The 21,134-nt window shown below is 41.3% G+C and overlaps 1 pseudogene; it reads right to left on the reverse strand.

Annotated features, from left to right (window-relative positions):
- Positions 1–220: 220 nt before the first annotated feature.
- On the reverse strand, positions 221–781 carry LOC149266302 (pre-mRNA splicing factor SR-like 1 pseudogene; annotated as a pseudogene).
- Positions 782–21,134: the final 20,353 nt, after the last annotated feature.

The following is a 21,134-nucleotide window of genomic DNA, read 5'->3' on the forward strand; positions in this document are numbered from 1 at the left end:
CTTAATTGACTAAAATAGAGCGGACTGCCACATATTGGATGTGCTGTAGGTTATACTGATAAACAAGTGTCTTTCTTTCAAGTTTCTCAATCATCTTCACCATCATAGCTGCTCTGTGTTTAAAATCATCACCTACAGCAGTTTCGTAGCGCGCTACGAAACTGCTGTGTGATTTCAAAAACACAGTCTTGTGATATGCATAATAAATTCTACTGTACTTTTAATAATCCCTAACAAGATCCCTGCTCCTCTCTCTGTCGTGATAACGATCACCATTGGTTGATTTTGAAATAGCATCACTGCCATTCCTGTCACGAGGCAGTATTCGACGCACAGGTGAGGCATCTCGGGTAGAAGCACAATGTGGTGCATGCTGGCCAAATTACACAGATAAAGCAGCTTTAACTGATGGTGGCCTTCGGGCAGTGTCATCTGATCCATAGTGATTAGTATCACCAGTCACTCCTGCATGCCGAGTGGGAGGATTCATTCATTCCAAATGAGCAGTAATTTGACACATGATAGGTACCGGTATGTGAGGAAAAAGTGTATCGAAATAGTACTGGCCTAGAAGTAAATCATGAACATAAACACCCATTGTGGTCATCCTTCCATTTGATCCTGGAGAAAATTCCTCCTCGTCCTTAACATAAGGCTCAACCCAAACCCATAACGTCTTAGGATCTGCAACATAACGCAAGTACAGGAAACCACTACATCTCATGTATGGAGAATCCTCGTGCTTAAGAAGCCCATGTATTTGCTTCACTGTCAACTTCATGGTAAAAAATTTGTAGAGAAGACAAAATGCTGTAAACGGGCCCCTACAATTCCCTTCTTGTAATGAGTTATACTCTGATGTATATCTCCTTCACGCTTCACCTTTGTACCAAGGTCTGTAAGGGCTATAGTCATGTTATTCTTAGCGATTTCAAAATTAGGATATACAGTCAAACACCTCTCAAAGAGCAGCAATAAAAACTGGACTTCCCATGTGGAACAGGTGTCCGCTGAACTGGTCTTTGGCACACTTTCAATGGGCGAATATAACGCTGGGTAGTAGTACAGAAGACAAAATTTACCAAGAAATCATTTTGCATCTCTGTAAAAAACCTGCAAGGCAAAGCGACCAGAAAAAGAGACAAGGGAGATGTTCTCTGACATCTCATTTAGCATAACATTGTATGTGTCCATTGATAAACGTTCTGCTAGGAACTGATAAGTGAGTCTCAAAACGTCTAACAGTTGTTGCAACTCCACAACGGCACAGAGATCATGAGACTCAAAGAGTTCAAACAAGAAGTCAATATTTTCTCTGAAAATTTTATTCATCCTCTGCGTCCTTGGAATTTCCTTGTTTGGCGAACCAACTCCGTAAAAATCTCACGTGTTCCATGGAACCCGCATTTTTCAGGGTGAATGCACTCATTCCACTAAGCATCAATTTCGCCCTCTGTCCCCACTTGATAAACTCCGGCAAAACAGTCCCAACAACGCAAATCAAAGGCGAGAAAGAAAGAGTTTAGATATCTTGTGTCAATGGCTCAATTTGTCTTCCTCCATTTGCGCATGAACAGAATGATCTATAACACCCGGCAATTCCACAAACATGATCCACAATCCGGCGCGCTGTTGTAGAGGCCATGTGTCATATAATTGACACGTATATTATTACTTATCCATAATCGGTTTTACCCACAGCAGAAGAAATCTCCACCGGCCCATTTTAATAGTCCTCAACCATAATATGAAAACGGTGCTCCCATATAGACCCGTATGTTGACACGTATCATTTGGGAAAAACTCCTTCATTAACATTGCATTTGCTGAGAGATTTGTATCTATCAGCAACTCCAGAACTTGAAACGGAATGTGTTCCTGGATACCATTCCCAATTTGTAACTTTCTTAATGCGGCATGAACAGGTAACCACAGCTCAAGCTACGTATCTGGTTCTTTAAGTCGATCCAATAATGCTTAAGCAGCCAATAAATGTTCTGAAATAACTGTCAACTTTGTCACCAAAGCAAAAATATCTGGTTGCAAATGTTTTGGAGCCTTATCTAAAACAAGAGCAATTTTCTGAGTTGTGACCTCTGTCTCGGTTCTGGACCACCGTGGGGAACTACACCATCGAATGCCTTGAGAGAATTGACAATCAACCCTAATAGTTCTTCAGATTGCTCTGGCCATTTTGTCTCTTGCTTTTGATTAGAATTGTTCACTCTCGAAGACTCTTGTGCAGTTGATTCCAGAAGTGATGAAACAGGCCAAACTGCAGCCTTTTCCGCATACACTGTTGCCAGTAAGTCAGTGCTTTGCACTGTTTGCTCCATCCATCCCAACATCAAGGCGTTAATCTACAGGATTATTCAGAGATTCCAGTGTTCCATTAAAACCTTTAATTCTCTAAGAAGTGAACACTCCCCTGCGCAAACATTATGGCAAACATTTTTATGACACTGAATGTGATCTTCCCATCTGTAAACACTTGAGCCAATGTTCCAGCTCCTTCAATAGCTTCTGGTAGTATGCTGTGACAACACCCGACTCAGGAAACAATATGACCATTGCATACTTGAGCATAAAATATATCAAAACTTGCATCTTTACATGCTTCATGACTAATTTAAATGTCTCAACAATTGAGCTTGCAGGTTTTCGACTGTCCTCTGAAATACATCATAGACTCACAACCTGTTGGCATGAAGCAACCAGCAATCCTGCATTCTCCTCGAAACTATACTCAATCCAAAGCAGCAGAAAACCTCTGTTATCCTCTGTAATCAAAGATACTCTAACATATTCCTTTGGCTTAAATGGGCCTTTTCATCCGAGCATTAGCTGAGAAATCTTCAAGATTTAGCCAATAAGTAAGACTATCAAGAATACCACCTGTAGTTTACATTACTTTGTTTGGTGATTGTTCATGTGTGTTAATAAAGATATTCCTTGTTGTGCTGACTGCCTTTGTTCCAAGGGTCACAAGCAATCTTGGGTCAAGACCATCTGCAACAGGCTGGGAGAAATAGCCCACTAAAGGAGCCATATGTATCCTGCCTATAGTTCAGAACATCATCGGAATGTCTGAGTTGTTTATTTTCAAGCCTATACTCATGCATAACTCAGTGGATTTTGATAACATGACCGCTGGTGAAAATGGCAATGGTTTCGGGAAAATTCCCAATTTGGTAGCGCAGCCAGTGCAAGGTTAGTGATTTTGCTACGAAATCACTAAAACAGATGGCGCTGCTAAACTGCTAACGAATTTATGCGCTGCGAAACTGCTAAAAGAATTCAGGCACTGCGAACACACCCTGGTCTTTAAACTAGGCTAAAATTTTTTAACTACAGCATTTTCAGTGATAACAGTGGCTCCACTAGGGATAGTGTGCCCTTGTGGTGCGCTAAGAACACGCAGCTCCAGTGCCTTACCCATTTGTAACAAACAAAAATTTGCTTGACAAGCATGACTGTAGGAGAAAGAAACTACTGCTACTGAAAAATAAATGCTCAGCCAACCTTGAGCTTATTTGCAATCTACCTACCTACCCTATCAGCTGCAAACTCCACTTGTAGCTCAAGCAACATGATATTTCCAATGTAGCCAATCATTCATCTTATCTGACATTTGAGTCCTTTGACTGTATCGGATTTCAGAGCCAATGTGATAGTGTAAAGACCGCTGCCACTGAAATTGTCTCTGATCTTCTTTGAACAACTGAAATACTGGAGAGTAAAACTCTTCCATATAATCAGCTATAGGATCCCAGAACACATGATCAGCTTGTCTTTTCTCGAAACTTTCCAGCTGTACAAACTGATCTTCAACCACCGTGTTCAGTTCCTCAATCGTGAAAGAGAAAGGAACCAGCGTAATCTCCTTGTGTTCTATCATAGAAAGCTGCTGAAAATAATGATCATGATAACACTCTTCATTTTCAGGCCCCTGATTCTCAACCACACAAGACTCCTCTGATGTACTATCCACTTTTCTATTTGACAAGCTATCCAGTTGCTTTTCTGAATCATTCCAACAAACAATGGAATTTTCCTCACTATTATGATTATTATTTGGGGTAAGCTGCTGCAAGGAATTACAAAATTGAGCAAGCTTTTCCTCTGCCTGAGGGTCATAGAAAATTTCCTCCAATATTTCTTCTTGCTGAGTGCAATTAATTCCGTCTTCATTATGATCTGAAGCCTGACAAATTTGCTGCATCTCTACATCAATATCAAAAGATAAAACATGGTTTTCACAGGTAAACTCTTGTTGCTCTTCATGCGGCGCTTCATGGAGTGTTATACCTTCTTCTTGGTGCTGAAAAACATTGTCATGGAGAGCCTCTAAAATTTCTTCATCTGTAAATTCATCATCATCATAACAATCCTCCAAGTACTGAATAAGATTCAAAGAATGCCTACAGCAATCTTTGAGCAGCAACAAAGAAGGATAACATTCTTTATACATTTCACAGAACGCATCATGGAAATCAGCAAGAGAAGATAATGAATCATTTTCCAAACCTTTATACCAAGACCATGCCTCTCCTTCTAAAGTAGCCATAAACATCCTCATGAGACAATCTTCAGGGAAATGAACCTTAAGACTGCGTACATGTAAGTGAAACTTAACCAAATGGAGAGCAGCATCATCCTTCTTTTCATCTTTAAATATTGGAAGATCATCTAACCAATCAACCTTTGGCATAGGATTTGGAAAACCAGGGATATGAGACCGATTCATAGGAGCATACCTGGCATTCTTTCTCGCAGTGGAATCCATCTTGAAACTTCATCAAGCTACTGATCTTCTAGCAGTGGAGTCACCTTCTAATTTGTTCGTTGATGTGTGGAGTCGCCAAGGTAGTTTTGCAGCCTTGAAAATCATTTGAACTCCTGCTACCTTCAGAAATCCAATCTTAAGCTCCCGGCAGACGCACCAAAATGTTATCACAAAACCAGTACTAGGGACTGCAACCAAGCAAGGTCTCATGTAACTGTTTCAGACCAAACTTTAGATTAGGAATTAGCCTTCCTAATCAGAGAGGGCTCTCTCACAACTCTTAATAAAATCCTTCAAACACTAGATGGCTAACTCTTTATTTACTTATGAAAACATAACTGGTTGGAAACACACCAAAAGATATCTCATTGGGCTATGGAGTCTATAATATCAAGTAGACAAGAAAAACACAGTGATCTCATAGAAATCAAGGCTCTTAGCATTACAAGTCAAACATATTCCACCACACATAGCTTGCTGTATACACAGGAAGTCAGAGCATATAAGTATGAATTCTGAGTGATTGCATACAACAAAACCATAAAATAACATAAGGTATAACACATCATCACTTCATTTGACCATGACAATCCTTCGAGAATCTTGAGAAGAGAATAACTCTGTTTAACTATTACTGTCAAAAAAGATCTTACAGTGGCCCAAAACAACACACTTTTTCTATTAAGTATCCAACCCTTTCTACATTCTAATCTAAGCCTTTTATAGGCAAACAAACTTATCCACCTCGAGCTTCCTCCTCCAGCATGAGGGGAGCCTCGAAGGTGGCTATTCATTATCCCTATCTATTGCATAACTAATCTATTAATTACATAATGGCTAAACTGAAATCACAAATGGTTTTCATTTAATCAAAATCCTAAATCTTTGCTCCTTGTCGCATGATGCTTTTCTGGCTTTTGACACATGTCCTTTGCTGCTTGGGTTGAGGTGTCTTGAAGGAAAGTACACTAAATGAGTTGGCCTTGGATTCCAGTCACATAGATGGCTTCATTAATTAACCAAGGAAGGTGCTCTGTTTTCACGGCTTCTGTCTCCCATCACTCTTCATCACTTTAAAAACATGTCCACTGTTCTTTAATTCTTCCTGAACAACGCATATCACCACATCTTTCAAATAAACTGGAAACCTTATGAGCTGAACAGGTGTCTGCAGTTGCTAATTGGCTCTTAATATAATATGTTTTCCATCATCCTAAAATATAGGAAACTTTTCCTGTCTGTCAGTCTTTGCTTTGCCTCATCATATTCGAACCTAAAAGAGCTTACCTTTTATCCTTAATTGACTAAAATAGAGCGGACTGCCACATATTGGATGTGCTGTAGGTTATACTGATAAACAAGTGTCTTTCTTTCAAGTTTCTCAATCATCTTCACCATCATAGCTGCTCTGTGTTTAAAATCATCACCTACAGCAGTTTCGTAGCGCGCTACGAAACTGCTGTGTGATTTCAAAAACACAGTCTTGTGATATGCATAATAAATTCTACTGTACTTTTAATAATCCCTAACAAGATCCCTGCTCCTCTCTCTGTCGTGATAACGATCACCATTGGTTGATTTTGAAATAGCATCACTGCCATTCCTGTCACGAGGCAGTATTCGACACACAGGTGAGGCATCTCGGGTAGAAGCACAATGTGGTGCATGCTGGCCAAATTACACAGATAAAGCAGCTTTAACTGATGGTGGCCTTCGGGCAGTGTCATCTGATCCATAGTGATTAGTATCACCAGTCACTCCTGCATGCCGAGTGGGAGGATTCATTCATTCCAAATGAGCAGTAATTTGACACATGATAGGTACCGGTATGTGAGGAAAAAGTGTATCGAAATAGTACTGGCCTAGAAGTAAATCATGAACATAAACACCCATTGTGGTCATCCTTCCATTTGATCCTGGAGAAAATTCCTCCTCGTCCTTAACATAAGGCTCAACCCAAACCCATAACGTCTTAGGATCTGCAACATAATGCAAGTACAGGAAACCACTACATCTCATGTATGGAGAATCCTCGTGCTTAAGAAGCCCATGTATTTGCTTCACTGTCAACTTCATGGTAAAAAATTTGTAGAGAAGACAAAATGCTGTAAACGGGCCCCTACAATTCCCTTCTTGTAATGAGTTATACTCTGATGTATATCTCCTTCACGCTTCACCTTTGTACCAAGGTCTGTAAGGGCTATAGTCATGTTATTCTTAGTGATTTCAAAATTAGGATATACAGTCAAACACCTCTCAAAGAGCAGCAATAAAAACTGGACTTCCCATGTGGAACAGGTGTCCGCTGAACTGGTCTTTGGCACACTTTCAATGGGCGAATATAACGCTGGGTAGTATTACAGAAGACAAAATTTACCAAGAAATCATTTTGCATCTCTGTAAAAAACCTGCAAGGCAAAGCGACCAGCAAAAGAGACAAGGGAGATGTTCTCTGACATCTCATTTAGCATAACATTGTATGTGTCCATTGATAAACGTTCTGCTAGGAACTGATAAGTGAGTCTCAAAACGTCTAACAGTTGTTGCAACTCCACAACGGCACAGAGATCATGAGACTCAAAGAGTTCAAACAAGAAGTCAATATTTTCTCTGAAAATTTTATTCATCCTCTGCGTCCTTGGAATTTCCTTGTTTGGCGAACCAACTCCGTAAAAATCTCACGTGTTCCATGGAACCCGCATTTTTCAGGGTGAATGCACTCATTCCACTAAGCATCAATTTCGCCCTCTGTCCCCACTTGATAAACTCCGGCAAAACAGTCCCAACAACGCAAATCAAAGGCGAGAAAGAAAGAGTTTAGATATCTTGTGTCAATGGCTCAATTTGTCTTCCTCCATTTGCGCATGAACAGAATGATCTATAACACCCGGCAATTCCACAAACATGATCCACAATCCGGCGCGCTGTTGTAGAGGCCATGTGTCATATAATTGACACGTATATTATTACTTATCCATAATCGGTTTTACCCACAGCAGAAGAAATCTCCACCGGCCCATTTTAATAGTCCTCAGCCATAATATGAAAACGGTGCTCCCATATAGACCCGTATGTTGACACGTATCATTTGGGAAAAACTCCTTCATTAACATTGCATTTGCTGAGAGATTTGTATCTATCAGCAACTCCAGAACTTGAAACGGAATGTGTTCCTGGATACCATTCCCAATTTGTAACTTTCTTAATGCGGCATGAACAGGTAACCACAGCTCAAGCTACGTATCTGGTTCTTTAAGTCGATCCAATAATGCTTAAGCAGCCAATAAATGTTCTGAAATAACTGTCAACTTTGTCACCAAAGCAAAAATATCTGGTTGCAAATGTTTTGGAGCCTTATCTAAAACAAGAGCAATTTTCTGAGTTGTGACCTCTGTCTCGGTTCTGGACCACCGTGGGGAACTACACCATCGAATGCCTTGAGAGAATCGACAATCAACCCTAATAGTTCTTCAGATTGCTCTGGCCATTTTGTCTCTTGCTTTTGATTAGAATTGTTCACTCTCGAAGACTCTTGTGCAGTTGATTCCAGAAGTGATGAAACAGGCCAAACTGCAGCCTTTTCCGCATACACTATTGCCAGTAAGTCAGTGCTTTGCACTGTTTGCTCCATCCATCCCAACATCAAGGCGTTAATCTACAGGATTATTCAGAGATTCCAGTGTTCCATTAAAACCTTTAATTCTCTAAGAAGTGAACACTCCCCTGCGCAAACATTATGGCAAACATTTTTATGACACTGAATGTGATCTTCCCATCTGTAAACACTTGAGCCAATGTTCCAGCTCCTTCAATAGCTTCTGGTAGTATGCTGTGACAACACCCGACTCAGGAAACAATATGACCATTGCATACTTGAGCATAAAATATATCAAAACTTGCATCTTTACATGCTTCATGACTAATTTAAATGTCTCAACAATTGAGCTTGCAGGTTTTCGACTGTCCTCTGAAATACATCATAGACTCACAACCTGTTGGCATGAAGCAACCAGCAATCCTGCATTCTCCTCGAAACTATACTCAATCCAAAGCAGCAGAAAACCTCCGTTATCCTCTGTAATCAAAGATACTCTAACATATTCCTTTGGCTTAAATGGGCCTTTTCATCCGAGCATTAGCTGAGAAATCTTCAAGATTTAGCCAATAAGTAAGACTATCAAGAATACCACCTGTAGTTTACATTACTTTGTTTGGTGATTGTTCATGTGTGTTAATAAAGATATTCCTTGTTGTGCTGACTGCCTTTGTTCCAAGGGTCACAAGCAATCTTGGGTCAAGACCATCTGCAACAGGCTGGGAGAAATAGCCCACTAAAGGAGCCATATGTATCCTGCCTATAGTTCAGAACATCATCGGAATGTCTGAGTTGTTTATTTTCAAGCCTATACTCATGCATAACTCAGTGGATTTTGATAACATGACCGCTGGTGAAAATGGCAATGGTTTCGGGAAAATTCCCAATTTGGTAGCGCAGCCAGTGCAAGGTTAGTGATTTTGCTACGAAATCACTAAAACAGATGGCGCTGCTAAACTGCTAACGAATTTATGCGCTGCGAAACTGCTAAAAGAATTCAGGCACTGCGAACACACCCTGGTCTTTAAACTAGGCTAAAAATTTTTAACTACAGCATTTTCAGTGATAACAGTGTATATGGAGTAGTATTCTACCGTGCTATACCACACTTCTTACAGAATTCTTCAAATTCTTTACTGCAAAACTCTCCACCTTATCTATCATTAGCACCTTTATCTTCTTCTTTGTCTGGTTTTCCACCAGAGCCTTAAATTCTTTAAACCTGTCAAAGACTTCAGATTTCTTCTTAAGGAAATATATCCATGTATTCCTTGAGAAGTCATCTATAAATGATACATAGTACACAGAATTACCCAGTGATGGAACCTTCACAAGTCCAAACACATCATTGTGCACAAGCTCTAATATCTGTTTCGCCCCCTTACCACCAGAGGGGAAACTCACCCGATTCTGCTTCCCATATACACAATTTTTCACAGAAATGAAAATCGGGAGAGCTATTACTCATACCTTCTACCATACCTTTACCATGGAGTATTTGAAGGCCCGTCCCTCCAATATGTCCAAGCCTTTGATGCCATGGCATGGTCTTCTCTCCAGAGACCACTAGATTTTCTGCTCCACTTTCAGGAACCATAGAACTATTGCACCCATCAATAACAGTGCTACCTTTCAGCTTATACAGAGTTCCAGTCTGGACTCCCCTCATCAATACTAGTGCTCCTCAAACCATCTTGCAGGTATGCTTCTCGAACACTATTTTTACACCTACATCATCCAACTTGCTTATAGAAATCAGATTTCTGGCTAATGCAGGAATATGCAGAACACCTGGAAGTGTTCTAACCCTTCTACCTTGCACCTTCAACTTTACTTTTCCACGAACAATGATTCTAGCCTTCCCATCATCCCCTAAGAAGACATCACCACCATCATATTTATCACACTTGCAGTACCACTCTCTATGGGGAGTGAAGTGAAAGGATGCACATGAGTCAATCAACCATGCCTCATGATCTACATGTGTACTTGAAGAAGCCAAGTACACATCCCACCTTCATCTGAGGTGGTTTTCACCTCTGCAGAAGGAGCATCATCAGATCCCTTTCCTTTATCAGGAGATTTAGATTTACAATCCTTTTTGTAGTGCCCTTCCTTCCCACATTTCCAGCACACCACCTTTACATATTTTCCTCGAGATTTAGATCTCCCTCTAGATTTAGATCTCCCACTTGATGACTTATTTTTGCTTCTATTATGGGATCGTCCTTGTATAGACAAGGCATCACCATTCTGTCTCTCCATATTTTTCCATCTCATCTCCTCCGTCAGCAAGGATGAGACTATTTCAACAAAATACAAGGCAGTTGCATTGCTACCTATTGCAATAACCAGACTATCCCACGAATCTGGTAGAGAACACAACAAACTGATGCACTTATCTTCATCTGAAAATTTAATATCAACAGATGCTAACTGACTTACCACAGTATTAAATGAGTTCAGATGCTCTGTCACCGAGTCTCCATATTTCATCCTCAGGTTATATAGCCTTTTCCTCAGGAACAATTTATTCACCAGAGACTTAGATTGGTACAAAGTCCCTAACTTGTCCCACAAAACCTTCATCGTAGCTTCCCCTGATACATTCAGCAATACTGAATCTGAGACACACAATCATATTGTGCTCTTTTCCTTTCGATCCAACTTCTTCCATTCTTGATTGGACACTCCCGTTGGTTTAGTACCCGGATCTACCGCGATCCACTAATCTTTATCCACCAACAGATCCTCCATCTTGAGTTTCCACAACTCAAAACTCTAACCATTAAATTTCTCGATCTTTATCTTTCCACTGCTCACCATCTTCTTTCACCACCAGAATCGATCTCGTAAATCTCCCACTGAACAAGGTCTACCACAAGCCCGAGCGAAACCCCTCAGCAACAAAGGTGTCCCCTTGAAGCCAACAGCTCTGATACCAAATGTAGCTTCTAACCCCGTACATAAATTACCTGCATATGAATTCTTAAACACAGAAAATAAACAATACAAGAGCATAACACATAAAACACATATACATAGAGATTTTCCCCTTGATCCCAAAACTGGGACTACCAGCTTTATTTTTCATTATGTTCTTTTCAATGTTACAATACATATTTATACAAGCCAAAGCATCCAATACCATGGACTGAAAACCATCACGTCCAAAACCATGGACCGAAAACCATAGGTAGGTTCGCCCAACATAATATAGGGAAATAAGGTAACATAACCCAACATCTAGTGCATGTATTGATGAGCTCCTATAACCCCTTCACAACCTTACTATCGTGCAATAACTTCATACAGGTCTCCAGGAAAGTTGTGAGCATAGAGGGGTCCATCTCCTGCTCAAGCTTATTCTTACTTCCTGAGGTGGAGGCCTCAGCGAAGCTCTTCTTAGCTTCCATGAAGGTTTCACATGCATGCTCCAAATCGAACTCAACCTCCTTCGCTAGAGCTTTGTGAACCCATGTACTATCTTATGGTTGTTTCCCCTTGTCATCTCCTGTCGCGATTCCACTTCTGAGGACTATATTTACATTTGCATCCTCTTTGTGTGGCTCAGACCTCATCATCTGAAGGTTTTGAGTTGGCGAAGGTGGTAGTGTCCCTTTATCACGTATCCTAGATATCAGCGTAGGACAACCTTCCATTTCATGATCAAACAGTGTGTAATATTTGCATGATGGACGTGTTCGGTTAGTGTAATCACGGGAATAGTTTCCTGGTCCTCAGCAATTGTAGCAAATCAACTGTCCCCGACCTCTACTAGGTCCTCCCCCGTCTTGGCCTCATCTACACCCCTGAAATCATGTCCGTGCCATCCCTGTGCTTTGGTCAAGGTGTCGCGTTATGGCTTGAACCCTGTAGGTTGGTGTTTTATCCATCATCAATTAATAACTCCTACAATTTCACTCATCATGTCCTACCGACCTACAAAAATTGTAGAACAGTTGTTGTGGTGCCTGTACAAACTTCTGCAACAAATGACAGTTATTCGTGGCATGTTTTCCTACTACCTGAAACATGTTTTCCTACTACCTGAAAAATAGGGCACGATAATGTAGGCCCCGCACTAGGTCCTTCTTGAGCTTCTAGCCATAAAGGCATCAGTCCCCCTCCTACAATATAGTTCACAAATATTGGGCAATGGTCCTTGTCATGCCCCCGACTCTTTCATTTCAAGCACCATACCTCCTCGTGCACCTCTGGTCGATCCATCTTGTCCTACTTCAGACTTTTCATCTCAAGGCATAGGTTCTTTAGCTGTGCATGGATCTGCTGAACTCCTAGGTTTGGATCTTGCATCAGGGTTTCATGTAGTCTCATGAAAATCTCCAAGGCCTCCACTTGAGTTGTTATATTTTGTTGTGACAACGCAACCCTTAAGTGTGGCAGTAGTGAAGCCAAAAAATCATCTGTCCATCTGTCAAATTCATGTTGGCTTTGTGGATTATACACCTCAACCTCTGATCTAGCTCCCAAGGCATCTCGCCTGGTTGCATCGCAATTTCTTTGAATCCCACAATTGACTGTGCCTCATATTTAGTCCTACTGAACTCTCTATTCAGTGTTGTTTGGATGTCTACCACTCCATGCTGGGCGCGACATCGCCCAAGGGACATTTTGGGGCTTAGAGCCCAGATTTTGGTCAATTTTGTAATTCCAATGCAAAGACTCCACATTTTCTGGGCGCGGAGCATGTAGCTTATTAAAGAGTCATAGGGTTGTCCACCCTTATTTTGTTATTGTAATGCCTGCTGTAGAAGATATACCCATGGTCCGCGAACCATAGGATTGTATAAGTAGAGCGAGACTCTAACTAGTTAAAACAATCAATAGATCACGATATGGAAAATATATGATGTATACGAGATAGATCTGTAAAGTATAAAGTCTAGTTTTGAGTCATAGAGTAGGTAGAGGCTTTGCAACTGAGTGCACAGAGGCCTAGTAGTCCATAGTTGGGTGCGCGGATCCTTGCAACTGAGTGCACAGAGGCCTAGTAGTTGATAGCTGGGTCCGCAGACCCCTGCAGCTGATTGTGTAGGGCGAGTTGAGTCTGTACTTATCTGGAAGTATTAATAAAGAGAAGTTTCTATCATTTCTATGTATTTGTTTCTTGTTTATGCATCTGTTATATTGGGTATGAATTTCACTTATAATGCTTATATAATGTGTGAATGAGTCTAACTGTATTGATTAAGTGAATGCAAGATAGAGTATTTGTTTACGTGAAGTTATCTAAGATCTGTTAAGAAGATAAGTAAGATATTAGTTTGGGAAATAATGTAGATCATTGCCCTAGCAGCGCGAAAGGACTCCAGCCCCTAGTTAGGGATGTGCGAAAGTTGATTGTAACAAATCACAAAGGTATTGAAGGTTAGAACAGAGCACGAAGTGACCTGCACAAAGGCAGGTTTAGTTGGAATAAACCGACATCATAGACATCTCAAGGGTGTGGAAACTTGGTTCTAGCATCCCTCCATATTGCTTCGAGTGAGACTTCAGCCCACGCTCCACGGGCTGATGCTAAAAGGGCCAGTAGTGTAGGGATTTGTTTGGCTAAATAACTTTGAACCTGGGTCAAGCCCCCATAAGCCAATAAATGGTCCTATTTATAGGACCAGAATCTGCATGAGATATGTGTGATGTTGTATAATTGGAATCCAACTAAGAAACAAATCAAAGGCTAGTTGGATAGAAGAATTCATGAGATCACAGCATAGGAGAAGATAAACCCGTGACTATCAAAAGAAGAGTGGCTAGATAGCTACCTATATATGGAGATCCACAAAATATTTTTTGCATCCTTCTTTACTGAGCTATACGAGTGGATCGCGAAGCTAGAAAATAGCCAAGAAAGGTGGAAACTTGACTATCCTATTGTGTGGACCCTAGAGCTGGTGTGAAGGTTGGATGCATCAGAGGATAAGATCGCCCGCGCCACTGATAATTGGCTCGATCATATTATAGGAGGATTCGTTATTGAGTTCGTGGTTGACACCTCAGTCAGCTATAGTGAGGCAAAGTGACGCTTCCTCAAAGGGACATGAGGTAAGTACGTAAAGTCTTTGAATACTTGGATTAAAATGTTGTTGTGTGAAAAGAGGGTTATGCAGTTACCTTGATGTTTTGGGCTATGCAAAGCAGAAAGGTTTACAAGAACGAAGGAAATAAGGGTCAGAAAATAGCCCCTTGATTTCACCTCTGCGAGGAGACGAGGAAGAGCTCGTGAAGGTCTCTCCACGAAGTACTATCCATCTGATAAGGCAAAGAATTCCGCAAATACCACCTCCACCCACACCACCATCGGCTTCACTGCCATCACCTCCATCTTCACCCATACCAACTCCACCACCACCGCAATTTAGTATGGAAAACATATTGAAGCTACCTATGTTTAAAGGTTTGGGAAATGAGGATCCGAATGAATTCTAGTTCGTTGTAAGGGTTGTATGGGAAGTGCAAGGAGTTACAAATGACCATATAAAGAGAGCAACATTGGCTAGCACTCTGCAGGATCGCACACTGACCTGGTATATTAAGTACTCCAACAATAACCTGAATGCGAGAGTCACATATATGTAAACAACGATAAATAGAGAATTAATTAGCAGGCCTAAGTCTGAAGAGTAGTCGGTTGTGGGATTCAAAGAGATCACAATGCTACCACGCGAGACACCTTGGGAACTAGATCAGAGGCTAAAATGTATGATCCACAAAAGCCAATATGAATCTGACAAATAGATAGCATCGCGAGTGGTTTGTACCTTTGCTACTACCACATTTAAGGAGTGTGCCATCACAACAAAAGATAAAAACTCAGGCAGAGGCCTTAGAGATTTCCATGAGGATTCATGAGACCCTGATACAAGATCCTAACCTAGGAGTTTAGTAGATCCACGTGCAGTTGAAGAATCTGTGCCTTGAGATGCAGAGTCTGAAACAGGACAGGATGGTTTGACCAGAAGTGTGCGAAGAAGTATGTTGTGTAAAATGCAAGAGTAAGGGTCATGACAAAGACCACTACTCGATTTTTACAAATTACCTTGCAGGAGGAGGATTGATGCCTTTAAGGATGGAAGCTCAAGAAAGACCTAGCACAACACCTGATTTGTGGTACGCTATCTGCCAAATAGCAGGAAAACATGCCATGGATAACTACCACTTGTTATAGAAGTATACACAAAATTCGCAGCAATTGTTCTGCAACTTTTCTAGGTTGGTGGGACATGACGAGCGTACTTGCAAAATTTATGAGTTGATGATGGATAGAACTCCCACCTACAAATTTTAAGCTAAAATGCGGCCCCTTGACCAGAATGCAAGAGTGGCATGGACAAGATTTCAGGGGCGTGGATGAGGCCAAGGTAGAGGAGGACCTGGTAGAGGTCATGGACATTTGATTTTCTACAATTGCTAAGAGTCAGGACACTATTTTCGTGATTGCACAAATCCAATGCTCCCATCATGCAAATACTACACGTTGTTTGATCATGAGACAAATTATTGTCCTACACTGATAGTTAGGATACGCAACAAAGGAGCACTACCACCTCCCCTGACTGAGAACCTATAGATGATGAGGTCTAAGCTGCACGAGGAAGACTCGAATGTAAACATTGTGCTCCGAAGTGGAATCACAATGGGATATGACAAAGGAAAATAGCTAGAAGAGAGTACTTGGGTTCGCAAAGCTCTAACGAAAGAAGTTGAGTTTGATTTGGAGTGTGCTTGGGAAAACTTCATGGAAACTAAGAAGAGCTTCACTGATGCCTCCACTTCCAGAAGAAAAGATAAACTGAAGTCAGAAATGAACCCATCTATGCTCACATTGTTCCTTGAAACTTGTATGAATTTACTACGCGACAGTAAGGCTGTGAAAGGGTTACAGGAACTCATCAACAGATGCACTGGGACTGTGCCAAGAGAACCACGCATAGTCTAGAAGATCGGAAAACATAAAACAAGGATGAGACGAGAAATGAGACTAACCGGGCAGATAGGAGAATATGAGATGGATCAAGTCATCCTGGATTTGGGATCAAACGTGAATTTTTTACCAAAACATACATGGGAGTGAATGGGAAGACCTGCATTGTAATGGTCTCCAATTCAGCTAAGGTAGCCAAACCAATAGAAAATTATACCCATGGGGTGATTGTAGGGAATAACTGTGGATATTGAGGAAACGAGCGCACTTGAATATTTTGAAGTGTTAGAGATTGTTGATGATAGAAATACCTACCCCGTGCTCTTGGGAATTCATTGGGCTACTGACATGAACGGGGTGATTAATATGAAGAAGCGCAAAATGATATTTGAGAAGAAATGACTGCACGTAATTGTACCCCTAGACCCTGCTGAAGGATCACACTATACAGAACCGGTTCGCGACTATGAGAGTGATGATGATCTGGACTACATCTACATGATAATAGCATGAGACCAAGACTAGGTGAATCCCGCCATGGATGGGTGGATTACATGGGAGTGCGAGAGCTCCTTTACTTCGGATTCTAACGAAGTAATAGAGTGATGGAAGATTGAGTTACATGAGGTAACTACACTGAATTGCAATATGATGACCAAGTCGTTGCGCTGCGTGTCAACAAAAGTAAGAGATTTGCCTACTTATGATGGTCTGAATGAGTTAGATACCTTCTTGGATGCATTTTAAAGGGAGGTTCTAGATAAGCAACACTTCTAGGCCTTGGGCTAGGTACTGCACTCTATACCCACGAGATGGTGAGTTACACACAAAGGAAGTTTTGATGATTGGCACGAATGTAGGAGAATGATGAGAGTATGATTTGGGAAGCCTAAAGCGTGATTAACAGACAAGTACAATGGACGGGATGATCCACGCATGCATCTGGCCAAGTGGGCGCAGGCATATGGAGAAAAGCCACAACCTGAATGGGTGCACCTGTTCTATCATACCCTAGATGTTATATCGATGAAGTGGTATATAGAAACAGAGCTTCGCCATGGGACTGAAAAATGGGATATCCTACGTGAAGGGTTCATGATGACCTTCAATTTTGAGGACGGGTTTGATGGTATTGAAGAAGCACTACAAGAAGTAAAATTCGCCATCTTTAGGATGCTGCATGATCCTTTAGACTTGGCACAACCTAAATGGGCTACTCAGCTAAGTTGCACACTGGAATGTTATAATGTAACTGTTGAAGAAGAGGATGAAAATTAACATTCCAGAGACGTAAGGCCACTGTGAGGTTCAAGGACCATAGATTGAGAACCTTGACATAACCGCACCGGTAAAGACTAAGCAGGTGAATATTGGTATGGAGGCGAAGCCCAAATTCACAAAGATCAGAGACTACTGGGACGATGCAATGGTGGATAAAGTCACTAAATTACTCCACAAATATCAAGACTTATTCCCGACCAAGTTTACGTATTTAAAAGAAATAATCAGAGAATTAGGGGTAATGAAGATAACGTTAAAACCTGACATGAAGCCAGTTAAGTAGAGGCCTTATCGCGTAAATCTGAAATACAAGGAGAAGGTCTGCATAGAACTAGACAAAATGATTGCAGCACACATCATTAAGCCTATGGAAGAATCTAATTGGGTAAGCCCAATGGTGGTACAAGAGAAGAACTAGAAGGATGAGATAAGGATATGTGTGGATCTCAGAAAATTGAATGATGCTTGTGTGCATGATCCATTCCCAACTATGTTCACGAATGAAGTTTTGGACAATGTAGGTGGTTAGGAAGCATATTCTTTCACTGATCGGTTCTTAGGGTACAACCAGATAAAAATCACGTCAGAGGATAGGAGCAAAACAACCCTCATGGTTAAGTGGGGTTGCTTTCAATATACTGTCATGCCATTTGGATTGAAGGATGCGTCGACCATCTTTTCGTGCGTGGTTGTTGTGGAATTTAAGGAATATATTCATAAGTTCTTGGAGGTCTATTGTGATGAATGGACTATATTTGGGTTGTTTAAGCGCCATGTAGAGAGCTTGCACTTGATTTTGATACCTACTGGTGATACCAAATCGTGCTCAACCTTAAGAAGTGTGTGTTTCTCGTTCCTTTTGGGAACCTATTGGGGCACGTGGTTTGCAGACAAGCGTTGATGGTAGACCCTGCGAAGATCGCGGTGATTCTGAACTTGGAAGCTCCAAGAAGTGTGAAATAGCTGCATGCTACTCTAGGACATATAGGGCATTACAGAAGGTTTATCAAAGACTATGCCCAGATAAACGCGACGATGGAAAAATTGTTGAAGAAGGATGTCACGTTCTGTTGGAACGATGACTGTAAAAAAAGCCTGGATATATTGAAAGAAAAGATGGTTACTGCGTCGATTCTTGTCTTCCTGAACTAGAAGAAGGAGTTTCATGTCCATGTTGATGCGTCATCTATAGTGCTGGGGGAAGTACTAACACAGGATGGTGGAGAAGGCTTGGATCACCCTATCGTGTTCACAAGTCGTAAATTATCTAAAGCAGAGAAGAACTATTTCACCACTGAGTGCGAGGGACTAGATATGTTTTATGCACTCCAGAAGTATCAACACTACTTGCTAGGAGTGTTGTGGGGAAAAGTATCCAACACGGAATGACCCTATCCCATTCTAAGGGTGATAGTTCCTTAGCAACAGTTGAAGCAAAGCTATCTAAGATTACTTCTTTATGACATGCAAAAGAGGAAAGGAAGAGATCCACTTACCGATGTCTTGCGCAAATGGTCGATCCAATCTTCTCTCTTTGCCGCTTGCTCCCAGCTCCAAGTCTTCTCACGGGCCCAGCTACACAAGATCCTGCAAACAAGACGAGAAAAGGAAACTACAAGAGGCATGCATTCATAATTGATTCAAGGATTAGCATAAATCAAATACGCAAGTAAGACAACACATCATTGAAACACATGCGAATAGAAGAACCTCAAATGCTTTATTAATGGAAGAAAGTAAGGTTCAGGCGGTGATACAACCATAAGAGGTCCAATCCAGCATCACCTTCCCGACGGAAAGAAATCTCCTCTTCACCTCCCTCAAGCAATCACCCAATACTCTCAACTGTAAACCAACAGCAATTCTTTGCACAAAATTCCCGACCCCAGATCCCATGGGATGAGATCCTTATATAGAGTTTTGGAGTGAAGATAAGTCAGCTTGATGTGTGACTTGTTGTCCTCTTCAACTCCAGTTGTTCTTCAGTCCTTGAGTCCACTCGGAGTTTCTACCTTCCACTTGGAGTTTTAGAACCTCTTTACTCATCCTTAGGTGAATCTTCTGATCCAAGTGTCATTTTGGAAGCTTCCTGGGCACTGGCACATTGAGAAAAGATTCCTCCACATGTCAAAGTACGCCCAGCACATGTAGCCTTTGTTGCACTTGCTATGCAGCGCAGGTACACCATGGAGCTTTTGACATTCAGCGCAGATGCTTAGTGGAGCAGCTGCTTTGATCCAAAATTGACCTGTTTTTGAGTGTTTTTCAGTGGAGAACTGATCTGAAGTGCTGTGGTTTGCTGACCTTGTTCCTCTAGGGGTAGGAACAACATGTTTAGGGACTTTGGATCCCTCAGATTATTGACATTTCATGCTCCATGCTGTAAGGCACAAAAATGTCTATAACAGTTGCCCCCTAAAGTATGAGGTCGTTTATCGGGTGAAAAGCTTTATTAGGAGGATCCGAAGTTCATTCAATCGTCGGGAGGTGACCTGTAACAAAATACAATACAATACATTATCTTTTCATACTTTCTTTTCATGATCTAGCTGATGCGGGCATTTCCCATGCTCAGCTTTATAAATACATTTGCTGTACATAAACAGACGATCGTCTGATAATAGACTGATAATTCTCTGCTTTTAATTATCATCCTTTTAGTAGGATGAACATCTGCTGCACATGTCTATGTTTTTATCTCCTGAATATATATCGCAGCCCGGATGGATGAAACTAGATCCGGGGTCTTCAAACTTGTCCGATCTTCACTCTAGTACAAGTCGATCCATGTGAGAATTTCTTGAAGTCGAACATGGAAAGACATCGCTTGATTACCAGTCAATAATGTAAACTGTTAACAAGCACGAGAGGAATCACCGATAATGATGATGACCCTCAAGGTACTGCAGCACAATTCACGTGGCGTGAATATAGGATCTGACGTCGAACACCACGCAAAGTCTCTCGGTCGAAGGTCATTAATGTATACCTATCGCCGGAAGTGAGAAACTTGCCATTGAGGCATGCAAGCTTCAAAGTACTAAGGGGGTGCTCCTAGATCAACTTCTTGGATAATGAGCTGATGTCGACAAGAAGTGATCCGTCAAAGGAGGGCCTTAATGAATCCCACATCAGTGACATGGAACGGAGCTAGTGATGATGGTGAAAACGATCTGTGAAATATGATTCAGGGTGGCGGTCATGGAAGGATGAAAGATGATGTATGGTAGTGGATGGGACCCGGTTGACACTTTCTGAATGACATCTCTTGAACATATAACGACACTGATGTGATGGATCGGTAGAATTACCCCATGTATGGATGGTATGGCGAGACCATGGTGAAGGGACCGGTGAATGATAATAACCCAACCCGATATTTACGGAGGCAAAAGTGTCATGTTCAAGAGAGACTTGCTACCATTAAGCTTTGAGGTTCTCCCAATTTTTCCCCAGTCATTTCTGACCAGTACCTCTTTATTTTTGTCAAGCTTGAGGAGGATAACATATGCTTGTTCTATAACCTG

This window comes from Pinus tabuliformis, chromosome 6, assembly GCF_031772625.1.
Source record: "Pinus tabuliformis cultivar Carrire ecotype Pingquan chromosome 6, CPIR1, whole genome shotgun sequence".
Lineage (NCBI taxonomy): Eukaryota > Viridiplantae > Streptophyta > Pinopsida > Pinales > Pinaceae > Pinus > Pinus tabuliformis.